Raw genomic sequence first — 6900 nt, 5'->3', positions numbered from 1 at the left:
GAGTTTCTGAGTCTGTTATCTCATATCTATCTATCTATCTATCTATCTATCTATCTATCTATCTATCTATCTATCTATCTATCTATCTATCTATCTATATGTTTTATATATCATATCTATTTATCTATCTATCTATTGATTTATCTATCTCATATCTATCTATCTATCTATCTATCTATCTATCTATCTATCTGTCTATCTATCTATCTATCTGTCTATCTATCTATCTATCTATCTATCTATCTATCTATCTATCTATCTATCTATCTTTCTATCTATCTATCTATCTATTGAATTATCTATCTATATATATATATTTTTATAAATCTATCTCAGATCTATCTATCTATCTATCTATTGATTTATCTATCTATATATTTTTTTTATATAAATCTTTCTCATATCTATCTATCTATCTATCTATCTATCTATCTATCTATCTATCTATCTATCTATCTATCTATCTATCTATCTATCTATCTATCTAATCTCCATCAGCATCTCAGTTAGTTTGGGCGGCAGGCTGGGCGGCATGACCTGGACCTGGACGAGGACTCTCTCATCTGGAGGGGAACAGAGGGGAACAGAGGGGAACAGAGGGGAACAGAGGGGAACAGAGGGGTGGTTGGTATGTTGTGTGGAGGTAAGGGGGGCATTACAGCATAACAACATTTCAAAGTCCATATGACGGGACCACAGGAATGTTTCCTATACTGGGAATGAAAGGACAGGGGAGAGGTGACATTTTTACCAGAACTTTTAGGTTGGGTGGACTACAGTGTGGCCACGTTTCCCAGAGCCATCGTAGCGCTACGTTCATCGTAAGATACATCGTAAGGTCCCCCTCTAGGTGGCGCCTCGTTTCCCAGAGCCTTCTTCGGCTGAGGTGTACCTTGACTAAGGAGGCTCTGGGAAACAGCTCTTCCCAAGGTACATCATAAATCGACCTTACGATGTACCTTCTGAAGATACATCGTAAACTCTCCCTTGAGCTGATGCGCTGTGTGTCCTAGACCAGGCTTATATGTCCCAATAAATGCTCTTTATTTTATATTTTGTAGACTATAATGTATGAATTGGAACTATCACGAGGTCTCGCCTTGACTCTTAAATATATTAGCAGATGAGCTTTAGTAGCCTAGGCATAGCTTCATTTTTGTTAATAATAGATTGATGTAAAATCAAAATGATTATGAGAATGCTTGAAAACGTCAACAAGGGACAGTCCCACTAACAATGTACCTTACAATTTATCTTCAGACGCCCACTAAGGGATAGTCTGGGAAACACTCGTAGGAAAAACTGTCCCTTCGCCAAGGTATACCTTAAGAAGCGTCGTAGAACGCCAAGGTACATCGAATCTGGGAAACGCGGCCAAGAACTTTAAGGTGGGGTGGACTACAGTGTGACACCAGAGCAGTAGACTCACCCATCATCACCTGTTGCACCTGAGGTGGAGCAGTAGGCAGCATGGAGTCAGTCAGAGGCTCCTGGCTCTGCATGTGGACAGCAGGCTGGAGGAGGACAGAGGGACATAGTTAGACACACAAGGCTAGTGCTGACAATGTGGAGAAAAAGAGCAGTGAGAATATTGCTGTACCTGTGGAACACTGGTAGCCATCTTGGGCGTGGCGTCCATGTGCTGCTGAGGTTTGTGGACTGCAGTGCCCCACTTGGGCTGGGACGCTCCGAGCACGGGGGCTTCATGGCTGGTGGGAGCAGGGTCCCTGGTCTGGGTGGAGACACGCTGGGTGGACATCATGTGGGTCACCTGGGAGTTGGGCGTCATGGTGTTGAACGTCTTGGGGCTCAGGGCAGATGGAGGCATGGCATCTGGAATATTCTGAACATGCTGAGGACAGACGCCCTGGGTTGCCTGGCGAGGGCCGGGTCTCAGCTGGGCCAGCTGGGTGTCAGGGTGGTACCCAGCCCGGTTCTGAGCCTCAGGGACGGCAGCCATGAAGTCTCCAGAGGGCGGTGCAGGCCGGTAGCTCACGGTGCCGACGCTGGCCTCCTGCTGCATGTACCTGTTGGTGAGGTATGTCTGGCGCAGCGTCCTGCTCTGGGCCGGGGCCACGTACAGGGGCTTGGTGGCCATGATGCGGCCGTTCATCTCAGTCAAGGCCTTGGTGGCCTCCTCGGGGGAGGAGAGACTCACGAAGCCAAAGCCCCTGCTGAGGCCACCGTGCATCATGACTTTTGCACTGAGGACATTCCCGAAGGAAGAGAACGCATTACGGAGTCGCTGGTCATCAATCTGGTCGTCCAGATTCTTGACATATAGGTTGATGCCCTTGTGCTGGACCATGCGGTCCTGTTTCTCCTGCTTCAACTCCACCTTGTGTTCTTGACGTGATTTGAAGCGGCCCACAAAGACAAGCCTGTCGTTGAACAACATCCCGTTCAGTCTTTGATGGCCCTGTCAGCAGCCTCCTGAGTCTCGTAGTGCACAAAACCATAGCCCTTTGAGTCATGCTCATCACATGCAACTTTGCAAGAGAGGATGTTACCAAAGGCAGAAAAGGTGTCCAACAGGGCTCTGCTATCGATGCTCTTCTCTAGGTTGTTGACATACACGTTCCCAACACCGCTCTTTCTTATGGAGGGGTCGCGCTGAGACCACATTATGCGGACCGGTCGGCCCTTGAGCTCCTCAAAATTCAAGGTGTCCAGGGCACGCTTGGCGTCCGCTGGCTGTTTAAAGTTCACATAGCCGTACCGTAGAGAGCGCTTGGTGAGCCTATCCCTGCAGACGCGCACAGAGAGGATTGTCCCAGCTGGGCTGAATTTGTGGTAGAGCATATCCTCGGTCACATCAGGATGCAGGTCCCCCACGTAGAGGGATGCTTTCTGGCAGCTAACACTTAAATTCATTTTCTCTGATCTATTAGAAACGCTACTGACAACTGAAGGAATGAACTTGGACTTTCAAGCAAACGTGTGCGTTCTAAATTCCAAAGGGTTTTGTTACGTTTGTTCCGAACGAGTTCCAACTTCCAACGTTCCCTTGATGACCAATTATGACAGTTTTGTGATGTTTTTTTCAAGGGATACCAATAATGTATGTCATCATGATAAAGACTGAGTTCACACACTCGGGTGCGCATGGTTCGTACCTCTGCTATTGCGCACAGAGGTTGAGAATCACAGCATTTAGTAGCCATGATCGACTCGATCAAAGAAGTTGACATATTTCATTTTAGAGTAGAGGCATAAGCTACTGCTACTGTATGTCAGAGTGCAACTTGTTTTCTCGTGGCGTTGGCCCATTTTCATGCAATCCAAATAAGCCTCAGTCCACAGGCATGTTGCATTATTCTAATTCACATTGGTAGTTTACTCATGCGATTCTCCTGAACTGAATTAAGGTTTATCATTTTAAAATTCGTTAGTCTTAATTCACATTGAAAATTTGGTTCAATGTTCTGATTTTCTAATTTTTTGCTCTCGTAAAAATGGGATCATGGGTAAATTGTTTTTTCATACGACGTTTGCATTTGCATTATTACATTACATTACAATCATTCAGTAGTCGCCTTTTTCCAAAGTGACTTACAATAATTATACTAACGAGTAGCAAAATATAAATACAATATGTGTTGACAAATCCATTATTATTATCAGTGAACACAAGTTGCTACCCAACTTTTATGCCTAACTTTTATAAATTATTTTATCATGTAGGCTACAGCAGCCTATTACAGTTGTTTTGATGTTTGTTGATTATTATTCTTATTATTCTTATTATTTGTATCATTAATACTAATAAGATTGATATTAATATTACTACTAGATTGGTATTATTATTATTATTCGACTATTATTATTAGGGGCCAAGCACAAAGTGCGAAGCCCCTATTGTTATTGATGGTATTATTAGGGGCCAAGCCCCAAAGGGGCGAAGACCCTATTGTTATTAGGGGCCAAGCCCGAAAGGGCGAAGCCCCTATTGTAATTGTTAGTGTTATTAGGGGCCAAGCCCCGAAGGGGCGAAGACCCTATTGTTATTGGTAGTATTATTATTCCGCCATGGGTGTCTATGCAAGGCCCTATAACCGACTGGTCGCTTTTTACGAAAATCGGCAGAGTCATAGAGGCTTAGGCCCCGCAGCAGTGGAGCAAGTCTCACATCGATTGGCCAAAAGGGGGCGCTATAGCAGCCGACTGAAGTTGCGAACTTTGAACAGGCATATCTCAGGCCCCGTTTGACCTACAGACATGTACATTTGCACACATATGTCTCTCCTCATGACGAACAAATTTGCCTCAAGGAACCATAACTTCCGGTTATATAGATTTTCCGCCATTTTGAATTTTTTGAAAAACGCTTAAAATCTATCTCCTCCTAGAGACTTTGACCAATCTGCATGACATCCGGTACAGACAATCTAGGGACCAATATCTAAAATTCCATCTCGGCAAAAGTTGAAAAAGTTAAATATAACAGCAACTATGAGCCAATGAAAATGGCATAGGGCGTGGCTTTTCACATAAAGTGGTATACTTTCTTAAGGGTTGTGCAGAACACCACGCCACTTATAAGACATCTGTGCAGATATAACCTGAGGCGACCACTGCATTATTGGCCCAATCAAACCAAATGGGGGCGCTAGAGAGCTCATTTTCAGTTTAGGCCTAACCGCCATGCAGAGCTTTCCGAACCATGGTACAGTGGTACCAGGGTATGTCTAATAGTCACTGGAGAAAGAAGAGCCTGATTGGCCACAGGGTGGCGCTATTACAAGTCAAAATACATAAAAGGGGATAAAATGCAAACTTTGAATGGTCATATGTCATGCCCCGTTGGAGCTAGAGTCAGGACGCTTTGGAGGCATATATGTCTCATCGGGGTAAACAAATTTGCCTCAAGGAGCCATAACTTCGGATTATGTTAATTTGCAACAATTTTGCATTTTCTGAAAAACACTTGAAATCTATCTCCTCCTAGGAAGTTTTGTCAATCTACATGAAGCACAGTATATAGAATCTAACAATGAATATCTAAAGTTCCATCTCGGCATAATTTAGAAAACATAATGAAAATAGCCACTGTGAGCAATTGAATATTGCAGAGGGTGTGGCTTTTCACAAAAAGGCATATTACTTCTGAAGGAATGCATGGAACACCACAAAACGTTGTGTTCATATCAACAATGTCAGCCAGAGGCAAAGCCTCCATTACTGGGCAGATTAAACTGAATGGGGGCGCTAGAGAGCAAATTTCCTGTTCAGGCCTAACCGCTTGGATGGTATTTCCGAAAACAGATATAGTAGTACCAGACCATATCTTGAGGTAACTGAATAAATATGAAGCAGTTAGGCCAAAGGGTGGCGCTATAACGAGCCGAAATTCTTAAAAGTGGCTTAAATGCAATTGATTGCTGTAGCGCCCCCCGTGGCTAAATGGGGTTCATAATGCTTGTATGTGTAGCTGATGGCATGCTCTACAATTTACTAATTGGGCACAACACTGTCAGATTACATTTTGAGGTTTATATAAGCATTGTTGTGCAAAGGGACCCCCATTGCACTTTCATTGTATTTTCATTGCTAGAATTAAACCAATGTGTCGTCTCTTCTTATATGAAGAATGTGCTTGTTTAACTGAAATAATCAAGATCACTACAATTGAATGCATATGGACTCCACTTTAGTTTGACAGTAGTCATTCAGGTCAATTGGATGGAAATGTAGACCTTAAATTACATAGCCTACTTACACCAAATGTATGGGTAGGAGAGGGGCATTCTTCTGAAAACTGTGGTTAAGAGAGAAACAAGAATTGTGAGTGTTGTTCACAGATTGCTGAATTGTCAAGCTATCCCTGCAGTGATACTTGATGGTAAAGGTGGGTCTTCCAGGCAGATGGAAGGCCTGGAGAATGACCAGGTGGGATGTAGACATGCAGAGAAATAGTTCCTAAAACATATGTACCAAAAAAGAATAAATGTAATGAGATTCTTAAAAGGACCTGACTCTCACTTGACGCCTTCAGATGAATTGAATGTGAATGCAGTTGTATAATGATGGTGATGATGATCATGGTGATGATGATACTGTTGCATGAATTTGACCTGATTCACCTGGTCAGGCGACAAAGATGCTCACATGCATAGCTCCAATGTAGCTGTGGCGTGTTTTGCTCGTTGGCTTTGATGCGTTCATTGTGCTTGGCCCCGTTATTGCTGCTTGCAGCTATATTTAGGGGCCAAGCCCCGTAGGGGCGAAGACCCTATTGTAATTGGTAGTGTTATTATTATTATTATTATTATTATTATTCTTTTTCCGCCATGGGAGCCTATGCCAGGCCCTATAGCCGATTGGTAACTTTTTACGACACTTTGCAAGATGGTAGAGGCTTATGGCCCGAAGCCATGGAGCAAGTCTCAAATTGATTGGCCAAAAGGGGGCGCTATAGCAGCCGACTGAAGTTGCGAACTTTGAACAGGCATATCTCAGGCCCTGTTTGACCTACAGACATGACACTTTGCACACATATGTCTCTCCTCATGATGAACAAATTTGCCTCAAGGACCCATAACTTCCGGTTATATAGATTTTCCGCCATCTTGAATTTTTTGAAAAACGCTTAAAATCTATCTCCTCCTAGAGACTTTGACCAATCTGCATGAAATCCTTTACACACAATCTAGGGAACGATATCTAAAATTCCATCTTGGCAAAAGTTTAAAAAGTTACATTTAGCAGCAACTATGAGCCAATGAAAATGGCATAGGGCGTGGCTTTTCACATAAAGTGGTATACTTTCTTAAGGGTTGTGCAGAACACCACGCCACTTGGTAGACATCTGTGCAGATATAACCTGAGGCGGCCACTGCATTATTGGCCCAATTAAACCAAATGGGGGCGCTAGAGAGCTCATTTTTAGTTTAGGCCTAA

General features: G+C 43.4%; 1 pseudogene across 1 annotated transcript; it reads right to left on the bottom strand.

Annotated features, from left to right (window-relative positions):
• Positions 1-480: 480 nt before the first annotated feature.
• On the bottom strand, positions 481-2874 carry LOC311318501 (polyadenylate-binding protein 1A-like; annotated as a pseudogene). The gene is made up of 3 exons: positions 1601-2874; positions 1430-1514; positions 481-563 (listed from the first exon to the last, which is right to left on the bottom strand). The product of its transcript is annotated as a polyadenylate-binding protein 1A-like (transcript).
• Positions 2875-6900: the final 4026 nt, after the last annotated feature.

The sequence above is a fragment of the Borostomias antarcticus genome, assembly GCF_949987555.1.
Source record: "Borostomias antarcticus genome assembly, chromosome: 15".
Lineage (NCBI taxonomy): Eukaryota > Metazoa > Chordata > Actinopteri > Stomiiformes > Stomiidae > Borostomias > Borostomias antarcticus.
Note: the sequence above shows the minus strand (reverse complement) of the source record. Positions and strands in the feature narration are given on the sequence as shown.